General features: G+C 45.2%; 1 protein-coding gene across 1 annotated transcript in view; it reads right to left on the bottom strand.

Moving 5' to 3' along the window:
* Positions 1-12,017, bottom strand: part of LOC309403934 (phosphofurin acidic cluster sorting protein 2-like) — a gene marked incomplete at both ends in the record, with an annotated part of 70,089 nt that overhangs the window by 31,860 nt on the left and 26,212 nt on the right. The window lies entirely within an intron of this gene.

Here is a 12,017-nt window from a genome sequence, read left to right as displayed (position 1 = left end):
AGTGTGCCTTGTCACGACATCCTGTATTACAGCCACACCAGGCACATGCAGCCATCCAAAGACACTCTGGCTAAGACAATTTGAATTCATAATATACATGAAAAATTCAACACCCTACCAACCACTTATTCTCATTAAAGCACATTTTTGTAGTGCTCACCGGAGCACCAGAGTGCCTATTGGAAAACTCAGGAAATGGAGGGACAGGTGTTTCATCATACAATCCTTCCCACCAACCTGTGGGAATCCGTGGCTTGAAGTGAAGGATTTCTTGCACATAGGCACACAAAGCCACCTGGTGCAACAGAAGCACTCCTTTATACCCATTATCTGGGCATGTGTTGCACAAATCAAACCTGTATGTTCAGATGCAGTGTCCTTGTTTTCTTTCTAAGTACTCATACATAAGAATTTTATACAGGAGGTCATTAAACATTTCCGAAATGAGTCGTCCCCAGCTCTTCTACACAACCTGTTAGAAAAACATATGCCAGTGCACATACCTTGGGACTGGCCCACAGGCAGCTCTGCACCAGCCAACTGAAGCAGAAGAGACAAAAATGTGGCTTTTTTGGTTCACTGATCAAACTGTAAAAGAAGACTATAAAAGCTTGTTCAAGCCCAGAATACTAAAAAGTTTTGAAAACAGCCATGAGGGGACACCTCTGAATCTGACTATCTAACACGGAAGAAGTGGTTAAGTAAGACTGCAAGTGACACTGAAATTCTAGCCAGTTACAGTTAAGAGAAGGACAAAAGTCAAGGGACAACAACATCAATGGAGCAAACTTAACTAAAGGCCCAGGATATGGACATACCAATAAGGTATCACTCAAAGGAAAAGCCTAATTCAGAACTATCCGGCAGTTCCAACAAATACGGTCTGAAGGCATCAGACAACCCACCCTAATGCCCAAAGAGGGGCAGCACAGCAGCCTGGCTAGGTCACACTATCTTCAGCTCCCAGGGCCAACAAGCAAGCATCTAAAAGATGAAGCCAAGTCAAATTATCAAGGGCATGAACAGCAATACGCAGAAACAAGAACAAAACACAAGCCCAGAGAAGCCAAGGCCCCCAAAACATTCATGATCTTGTTAGTAGCATGTTATATTCACTGGTGCTCAGTTTGCAGCTATAAATAGGCTAACAGTTCAAAGGAGAGGTGAATCCCTTCCCCGGGATAATCACATAAGGAGAAAAGGCAGAGGAAGCTGTCCCCCCAGGGAGGCTGAAGAGCACTGCTACCCAGGTACAAAAGCACGGGGTCTTTTGTTAGCATGATTCTTTGGGTGCAATCGCCCTACTCTTCCCTCATGTAAGATATAAAAGATCGATCAGAGATTCTACATCAGAGCATCACCATTGCTCCTTATCGTAAAAGGCAGATGGCAGGATCAGCTCAGATGTGGTGGAGGGGATGGACGCGCAGAGCCTGAGGTGACAGAAGACACAGGTCCCCAATACCTGGAGATCCAGCAACTATCCAGAATCTGGGAAGCTGCAAGACAATCTGACATGCTCAGAGCACCTAGCCTCACAAACACAAGCTGTATCTCCAGCAGTGGCAGGGCCAGGGATGCCAAGCCCAACAGAGGCAGTCCTGCCTGCTGCTCTCTGGACCAACCTAACACAGGAGAAGCAGTTCCACCACTGTCACTGCAGCTATAGCATGCTTCCCCCTAACGCCTGCAATAGAGCAGCAACCCAGCATCTCCAGGATTCCCATATTCAGCCCAGTGTGTCCTACAGCTGATAAAAAAGCTAGGCCCCATCAGCTCCCCACCAACAAGTGCTCATAGCCAATGCAGCATGCCCCAGAGCCATGTCACAATACAGGGAAGTCCCCACCCAGTCTTAAGGACTGATGAACATCTCATCCACTGCAACCCTGGCAATGCTGTCTCGAGGATCCATTTTGCAGTATGACTGGGGCTGGCTCCAGTATTTCGTACACTGACACATTGAGGGAACAGGAGTACAGTTTGGTCCTGTCCACAGAAGCAAATACCACTGAGGTCCTCTGATGTCACCTACACTTAAAGATGCTTGTTTAAAGGGAATAACCAGTTGTGATGAGCAATTCCACACAGAACAATGTGGGTCTTTACAGAGCTGGAGTGCAGCCAACCCGGTTTGTACAAGGGGGAAAGACAGCCCAGGAACTGCACTAGCAACAGGGAGAATTAAAATAGGTTTGTACACTGAAAAAAGGAAGAAGGTCTGGAGGTCTCCCTTTCAAGACGTCAGCCATTGATGAAGGAGGCTTTTGCTTTAGAAAAGCTAAAGAGCATCGCTACTCAACCAGAGAAGAAATCACTGCAGTGCTCTTGAGTGGAAAGGCAGAGGCGCTTACTAGGGTCGACAACCAACTATTGCACTGCTTGCCAGAACTTCTGTCAACACCCATATGAGGCTGAACAGTGCAGTATCAAACTGCCACAGTAGGTTCAGCTGCACCCATGGAACGCTATCTACAACTTGCTTCTACCCGATGAAGGGTATATGCCAAGTCTGCACTGATTTAGGTTTTTTAACATGCACTAAAATTGCACTGGCAATTTTAAATACAGCTTTACAAGAATAATCCCTGCTTAAAATCAGCATGTAATTAGAGAAGCATGTACAGGTCAATTAAAATTGGACTCCAGTGAAGTTACTCCTGCCCTCTGCAAGATATATACAACCCTGCCATCCTTCACATTGCAACAGCCAAAGCATGTGCAGCATAAGACCAAGGCATGTCTTAGCTGTGGGACAAAATTTATCTGCTTAGAAGCAACTAACTCTCCAGCACTGATCATACGCTGGTCAAAAGTGAATACTCTGCATGTAGAAATCAGCCTTGTTCAGTGCAGGGTTTTTGTAAGCTTTTTCTGAAACTTGTTTTGTTTCATCTGCACACAATCATATCTAATTATCCCATATATCCCAAGTGATCCAACTCACTTTCAGGGTCAAAGAGGCTTCTAGGCAGCATCCATCCATCCATGGTCTGTGTCATCAGAGGATACGAAAGGTGACAGCAAGGACAGGATGGGAACAAACAAACAGCACAATCAAAGGAAGGAAGAAGGTTCACATTAGAAGCAGAGGCAAGAGCATCTTGCAAGAGCTGGACCACCATAGGCAAAAACTGCCACTCCTGGGGAAGCCAAGAACAAATAGAAGTCAGATAGCAAGTCCTGCAAGCACAGCACCTGCCCTTGAAAATCACCTTCCCAGGACCTTCAGTTCACAGGGCACAGTCCTGCAGGCCAGGATTTTACAACTGGACCTTACTAATAAAGTACACAGGCCTGCCCAGACCCCAGGCAAGTTTCATCAGTCACAGATGCATAGCTAACACTTTTCAGGTGGGTGTGCTTTCTGGAGACCACACAACAGTGGCTATTCATCTGGGCTAAGAATATCCATCCTTCAGTAATCCTGGGTCTCCCTTCAGATTTCATTACACTTGAGCCTCAGTGCAGCAAGAATGTTTGCAAAAAGCTCTTCTGTTTAATCTCCTCTGTAACAGCCTTCCTCCAAAGCAGATGTGCAGATAAAAAGCCAAGCCAACACTTCTCAGAGCCGACACAAAAGTTGAGATATTCTATTAAAATCTTTTAGAAAAGAGAAATACACCTAACAAGTACATTGAAATTTTAACAATCATCCTACTGTACAGCTAATAAAAACTATTTTCTGTGAACTTAAAAGAAGTTTTTGCAGTAAAAATGCTTCATAGCTTTAAAGAACTCAGAATGAGCACAGGGAACTCAGCAGACTGACTACTGGAACCAGAGTTAGCTGAGTGCTAGCCCCAGCCTTGACACCCATTTCCTGCCCTTGATGCACAGAGAGAATACCTCTGCAGACAGAAATTAAACACTTTTGTTCACTGGCAAGTTGCAGAGTTGAGAAATCCAACTCGAAGCTTGAAAAAGTAGAAAGCTTATTTTCCTCTTTGAACCTCTAAATAAAAGGGGAGAGTGTATACGAGAAGATCCGCTATCTCCAGACTCTTGAAGGGCATTGAACAGAATCCATTGGTTTCTGACTACTCAGGAATAATAATCTTCCATCCAATTAATTGGTCTTTCTATACAAAACATGTTTAGATCAATGTTCTTATAATCCAGTGCATCTAAAGTAGTTTTAGTGAGCTAATATTAAGGGACTGACTGGAGATTTTAACTGAACTTTCATTTCCATACAAAAGCAGATTAATTATTTGTGAACTTTCAATCTAGTAAACACAAGTGAGTCACTCTCTCACTTTTAAAAAAGGAAGCTAGAAATGAATACGATGAATAATACTACAATTTTTATAGGGCTCCAGGAGAAAAGACTACAGGGAGTTCACATGTGCTTGGGTACGCTTTACCTTGGTGACCATGCTGACCCCATGCTACTGTCAACAGCTTTGCTGTAAGTAAGGGGGTAAAAGGACTTTCCAGAGATGGATTACTGACTTTAATCTGCTTCTGTGAGAAGGTACATCAAGCTTTTCCCATATAGCTGAGATGCTGCAGAGTGTAAGAAAGCAGAAGCAAGGCTGCACAGAGCCCTGAGGAGTCTGGTATCAGTAGCAACAGCATCACTATTAGCATTGGTACTCCAGCTCTGACCCATTTTGAAGAAAGGAAGTTTATGTTGTCTGACAGCCTTGCATGTTTCTCTGCTCCCCACCAAAAGGGACAGGGGATCTAACCATTGTCCACATCCCTGAAGAGTCCTATTAACAGCATACAGATATTGAACTCTGTCAAAGAGGCTTGAGGTCCATTGCATTTGCACTGGCAGAAGTCACAGCGGAGTGCACGGTGCCAGAAATTAATATGAAGATGCATTGAACTTGTTGTGCCTAAAAAAGATTCTCTTCATTGGCCCAATATTTTTAGTATAAGTCCTAGTGAGTTTTCTGAAGCAAACGTCTCTCCTTGGAACATGTCTTTAAGATATGAACTGGTGAGGCACTTCCATCTTGAAATGTATGCCTCCAGCTGAGTCTGGCATTTTAAGACACCCACATTTGATGTTTTTGATCTAGATTTGGACTTCAGTCCCAAAGCATCGGCACAGCAGAAGACTGAGATTGTCTTCTTGGCACATATTACTCCCATATTCAAAGACTAGTTACTGGGCTAAGAATTGGCAGCATGAGAAACTGTTGCTCACATCACCCAAAATCAATTCTATACACAGAAAACAGCATAAAGCCATCAATGTTCATGAAAACCTGATCTGCCTCACTAACATAAACCAAACTGGCTTTTCCCATTTTGGAAGCAAACCAGCACCTACTGGAAGTAGCAACATTGAATAAAATTCTTTCACATTTGAGGCAGCTAGAAAACTCACCACTCACCTGGCTACCAGCTATGCATTTGCAAGGAGGAAGAGCTAGGTTAGAGCTATCTAAATGCTGATTGCCCTCAGCACTGCAAGGACAGGTCTACCTACTACAACAGAAGAGGCTGCTGCTGTTCACAAGGTTTCTCCTCCATCCAGCCTTATGCACACACTTATCTGTTATAAGTACAGTCATTTTTAAAAGGAAAACATTTTTGTTCAACTGTAGCGTGGTCAAACAGGAGTCCTGGGTACAGTACAAGCTTATAGCAGGACACATTGCTGCGTTCTAAGACTTGGCAGTCCATACCCTGCAAGTCCAGAAGGCTGTTAAAAAGCCCATCTCCAAGGTAGCAAAGCCTCAAACACACTAGAGCTACCATGCCACAATTCCCAATGTCTTCTGCAGGCTGCAAGCCAGTGGCACAGGATAAGTCCCTCTTTGTCTGTGTCCACACTTCACTTCCTGCTGTGGCAAGCTCAAGCAAGTACAGCCTGCAAGCTGCTGCTCTGTGTAGTAATGCACAAATACAGCCCATGCAAATGCAAGCGTGTCCACAGCCAAGCTCCGCTCTTGACTCTGAGCAATGTATGTCCAAAGACCCTTTACCAGGCACTGCTCTGTCTCCAGCACATGACACACAGCCATGAAAACAACATGGATATGAGAAGGAAGGCCAACTTGCTGCGAACCACTCCCACTGCAGGCTGGCCTGGGATATGCCATTGCTGAGGGAAGGCAGATGAGGGTGCAGAGGCAAAAGTTCTTCCCACCAAGAGCCCTCATCTGACAGGAGTCCTGCAGTAGCAATTGCACATCTTTGAAGACCTCTCAGGTAAGAGGAAAGAGACCCATTTGGAGTAGGCTCAAAACACTCCTGTTGGGAGAATGAGGGGTGCAAACAAGAGCTACGCAAGCCAGCCAGGTTGCCAGAAGTTGGACAGTAATGCTCCGCTCCCATTGAGCAGGATCTGAACCAGACGCAGTGTTTCTTTGGTTGACCAAATTCCCCTTCTACTGCTGTACTGGAAAGACACGCAACAGTGATCCTTCCATACACACACCACCCTCCTGGCTTTTCCCTTCCAGATAAAAAAGAACTAGCCAAAACACACCTGCTTGTACTCATCTCTTCTTTTTTGCTACTATAACGGATCACTAGAGCTTAGATGATTCACCTCATCCTCCCATCCCACTGCCCAATTTAGCAAAGCTGCTGGTCATTCAGTAACGCCTCCTCAGCCCCACCCACCCCCAGCACTGCTCCTTGTTTCAGATGAGAAGGCAGGGAGCAGAAAGGGAAAGTGAGGTGCCCAAGATCACAGAGAAGTCAGACCCACAGGTCCCACTTTGGACTTGCACCTCAGGTCACCAGATGCCACTCTAGCAGGAATTGATACTTTTATAGAAGCCTTTATGATTTACATTCAGGTCACAAATCTCTTCAGTTAAAACAGATGGAGGTGGATTGTGTTGGGCTCTTTACCATCTTCACCAAATCCCCTTTTCTCCCTCCAGACATTCCTGACAGGCAGACTTCCTCAGCCTACTTTTCCAGAAGAAGAGAAGTTTCAGCTACTTCTCCTGAATTGCAATGAGCTTCCATATCTCAGCAAGCAGTTTCTCAAGAGTAGGGGAGTGAGCAGCCAGCACTTTGCAGGAACAGCCACACCATGAGAGAACCAAAAGCCGCCGAGCCCTGCCACCAATGCAAGCCCACACAAACATCCATGTACAAAGCCCAAAGACAGGGGCTAGCAACACTTGATGCAAGCTGGGCTCTGTATGTTAACAGATACCTATGTCTCTCTGTGGAAAGTTTAAATACATTGTTTGTGCGCATCCTCATACACAGAGGTCGGAGAAGAAGAGGCCCAGGCAGCTCTCAGTCTCCCATCTCCATGAGCCCTCTAGCAGATGGTATGATGTTTTCATCCTCCAAATGCTCAGAGCCTCTCTATGAATTGGCTAGATCCTTGCACAGGCAAAATGCAGACAAAAGGACTGCCAAGAGGCAACAGCAACCACCTTGCAGGGGAGATCACCAAGGTAAACTGTGGGTTCACCATTCCAGCCTTTCAGTTTTCAGGTTCTCATTTCTGAGCGCAGAATATTTCACTGCAAATGTGAACATTTGCAGTGCAAGAGGGTCATCACACAGCCCTTGCAACCAAAGTAGTTGTGCAACAACACAGTGCCTGCTCAGCCCTGGGTACCTGAGCAGGCACTGCACATTTCATGGATTAGAGCTGAACTGCAGAGTGCTGATGAGCGAGCTCCATTTTCCCAGTGTCTGGAACAATACATGTTTTCTGTTCCCAGTTACTTCCTTCTCACTTTCCACTGCCCTGTGAACTACCACTGCCAGCTTCTTAAGATGGGAGAGTAGAAGGTCTGGCTGGCAAAGCTTATGCATAAGCATGCCTGAACAGCCAAGGCACTGGGGACACGAGCACAGGTATGGAATAAAATGCTTGCTACTGCACTACAAAAACCCACAGAGCTCATCAAAACTTGCAGCTGGTTCAGACCATTGCCGCAGTAAGCTCAATCACTTGTATCCAGCTGCCAGAGCACCTCACACAATGGCTTCTGTCAGTCTGATCAGAATGTACTCCTTAAACCATGCTTGATGATGTCCCCAGGATTCAGCATCAATATTCCTCTTCCTAGGGAAAGGAAAGAAGACTAATATAATCCAGCACTTCACAAAAAGAAACTGGATGAAGGAATATGCCTAAGTTAAATACCTGTGCTGATCTCTTGAAATTTTCAAGGGCTTCAAATAAGTATTTTGCCAAGAAGAGGCATGTCAGGTTCTTAACACTCTCAAATCAAAAAGAAAAAGATAAGATTGAGCCTGAACAGTTCCACTTGCATTCCTGAAATGCAAATCTAAGCTACATCTGAATCTTCAGCACAGCATCACAACCTCTCCCTAAAAATGTAGGCAGCTAAAGCTCTGCAGAGAGTAAGTACATGTGAGTGTGTGTAAAAGACGGTCCCTCAGCAGATGGTCCCTGGGCTGGAGTTCTTCAGTGCTACGGCAATCTTCTCCAAAAAGGAGAATATTTCTATTCAGGATTATACTGAACAGGTACCCGAGTGCAGATCCTTCCAGATTTCCACTGGTGAGCTTTCACCATGAAACTGACTATGTATTCCTGCTATTTATTTAAACAATTATTTATCCATGTGAGGTCTTTCCCCTTTGTGCCACAGCACTCTCACTTTTTAAAAAGCTCCTCTGAGAAACCTTACCTTAGCCTTTTGGAGATCCAAGCAGTATATCAATTGTATCTCACAGTTCTTATGCCTCAACAATTCCAGAACACCTGAGAGGCAAATTTTCTTTTTTCCAAAAGGGCCCACACACCAATATCATATCTATCCATGTGCTCAACTACCTCTGTTCTTTAGCTTTTACTAACGTGCTTGATGCCTACTAGTCTACAGTTTCTCAAATCTTTCTTAAAACTATTAGAAAAGTGTGGCTTCCCATCAACCACTCCTGGTCTTCTGGGAAAGACACTGGCTGAAGCAAGAGGCTACATATCGCACTCAGGAGTCCAGCTATTACAGACTGGCATCCGTCTAGACTGCTCCTGTGAATCTAGTCCTGGGCTACTTGTTCAGGTTTTTTCCCCATTTTTTTCTGTAAGTTCCTCTGCCACCACTTCAAGCTGTAAAAGGCTTTTCCAATGCACCCACTACAGAGAAAGGTTCCAGCCAAGGAAGCACCCAAGCTTTTCACCTTCAGAGCCAGGAGGCCATGCTTACCCTTCTTGCACTCCTTCTGTAAACATCCTGTCAGCCACAGTCAGGACTCAGGGCTAAGGCAGTTCTAGACCAAAACAGTACAGCCATATTCATGTTCTTAGGTCCACCCTAACCCAAGCAGTGATCATGCAGATATCAAGATAATGTCACATAGCAGGGTACTTACTTGGATTCTTTTTTTTTCATTTTGTTGAAGACTCCGCAGTCTCAAACTTCATTAAAGTTCATTGATTCAAACTGCCAAGGCTAAGAAAACAGCAGAACTAAAGTAAGGCTACATGAGTACCTTTAATCCAGCCTTCTTTAATGTTCTTGTTTCAAACTTCTCTAATGGTGGTTACATATATCCATTCTTCTGGTATTGAAAAACCCCAACCCCTTTTGCAAGAGGAACTTCATCTTCTAAATCAAGAAACACAAAACTATTTAAATAAAAGAATCCTCCATTCTTGGAGTAGAGTTTCTTTGCAAATGACTGGCATCACAGCTTCACTTGTACGACACTGCCCATGCACTGTCCAACACTTCTGTGTGAGGCTGTGCTGTTAGCACCACCTTATCCATCAGAACAAAGATAGCAAAGCTACCATGCCTTGCAACCAACGTATGAGAAGGGGTGACAAACCAATCTTGATTTGTCACAGTGATTCTCAAGGTTATTCATCCTCAGATGGAAAATCCTTCCCTGAAAACAACTTCAGGCTATGAACTAGCCCACCACATCAGAAGGGACAGGCAAAGAAACATAGTCATTGATGCTAAATTAACTAATGGTACTTTGTCTCAACTGGCCCATTTCTCTAGCTTAAAAAAGAGAGAGAGAAAGAGCAAACAGAGCTTGGCAGCCTCTGAAAAGTGTCAGACATGCTACTGAACCTATACAGCTCCCAGAAACGTGGGAAGTAACACTAACACAGAGACTCTTCAGCAAAGAGCTTCCCCAGAACACACGCAGTTACAGCAGACACCCTCTCCTTCCTTCCTCGAAGAAGGCCTCCAGAGTTCCCACAGGCACATTCAGTTGCTGATGTGCAAAGAGACTGTCACAGCACACCACCCTTTGCAGGATGGCTAGATGAGCACAGGGCCACAGCAGGAGAAAGCCATAGTGCCGATGCTGCAGCACTCAGTGCCCTCTGTCATGTACGTGCTGCCATGCTGGCCTCCACCGTTATCACTTGGAGGCACCACATTCAAAGCCCAGCAGTTTGAGATGGAGTGGCAGGAACACAGGGGGCTGCTCCCTGCAAACAGATTGACACAGCAGAGCCCTTGAGCACTGCTCCCCTGGCAACTGAGACAGCAGAGAGAAGGTCTTTTTGCCAGCTTTCTACCTACCAGCTGCCTCCACAATATCTGCATTAGTAGCTGCATCCCCAGCATACACAGGAGGCACCACGCACAACCCTATGAGCAGAGCACCTTTTCTGCAGCCATGCAGAGTGCAAGAGAGTGCTCTTCCAGAAAATGATACTTTGACTTACGTTTTTTGACAACTTTAACTGCTTCTCTGCCAAGTCATGATTGCTCAGCTTGTTTTTCTTTGGTAGACAGGTCCTTAATGAGGTATCTGAGCAAGAACACCCTGCAGATTCACCCTAGGTGGTGATGTTAGTGAAGGACTCACAGATCAGACAATGGCTCAGAATGACCACAAGATGTCCCAGTGACAACCTGCTCCAAAAGACTTCTCAGCTCTTGGATCCATGGCTTCCCTAAAATTACTAGTCAGTAGCAAGATGCTCAACCACAAGTTGTACCCTCCCCAGTACAAGTCACAAAAGACAGATAGGCCCTAGGGAAGGTTATCCCCAGACCTCTTGAATCACAGTACTATCAACAGCTCTTGTGCTTGGTTAAAGCAGGCAGAATCTCCTCACACTGATGACTGCAATATTTGTGGTCAATAAAATTATGTATTACTGTGAGATACTACCTAACCATGTCTTTCTTGTAAGAGCATTTGCAGCTCTTATTATTGACCACTTCTGCTACTCCTCACTCCTCAGAACAATCTATTATGGACCTCTGTGTACACACACAACATGCACAGCAGATGGATGGGCTCTTGGAAAAAGGGCAGATAGGCAGAGCAGAGACAGCCAGCCGAGCTGCTGCAATTCAACCAAGAGGTCAGGCACAACCAAACAGATCAGCATGCTAATGCCCAAGAGGCTTGATGCAGCTGCAGTCTGGAAATTAATGTTTTACTCTGGAATAAAAAGTCTTCAGTGGCTGTGAAATGCAGCCACTGTTTCCTTGGTAACAGAGGTGGCAGGTCATCTCTCCCCAGTGCTGCTCTCCAGAGTCTTCCCTGAACAGCCACAACCAGGTGCACTAAGGGCACCCTTGGATCTGCAGTTAGTCCTGAGAGGACACCCAAAGCACCTACCTTCAGTCTAGCACCCTGCTATTGGCAACCATCTGCTTTCACAGTAGGACAACAGCATATAACCACTGGAATTGCACAACACTCAACAGCTACAAGTCCAGGTACCACCTGAAGCTCAAGAACACCATCAAGGTCTCAACATGCTCCTGGGCCTGTGGAAGACACTCAGGGTCTTCATCTGATGGGTGAGCAGTGATAAATAAAAGCAGTAGACTGCAGAAGTTAAAAAAATCCCACATTATCCAAATCAGAAAACACTATTCTTAAGATTAGATACAGGTATACTTGCTCAAACTGGAACACTACATCCACAGCAGAAGCATCCTCTGCAGTCCTTGTCTAGGTGCTGTTTGTTAAAGGGATGCCATCAGAGCAGTTATTTTTAAGACTCAAATCTTTAACTTAAGCTTTTCATTAGGCTGCAGAGATATCTTGGGGAGGGTTCAGCCACCCACTGGACCGCGTGACCAGAACAGAAATAGCTCAGTTATCCTATCGCTGACGTTTCT

The sequence above is a fragment of the Phaethon aethereus genome, assembly GCF_964289735.1.
Source record: "Phaethon aethereus genome assembly, chromosome: 3".
In the NCBI taxonomy this organism is placed as follows: Eukaryota; Metazoa; Chordata; class Aves; order Phaethontiformes; family Phaethontidae; genus Phaethon; species Phaethon aethereus.
This window is presented reverse-complemented; position numbering and strand designations above follow the sequence as displayed.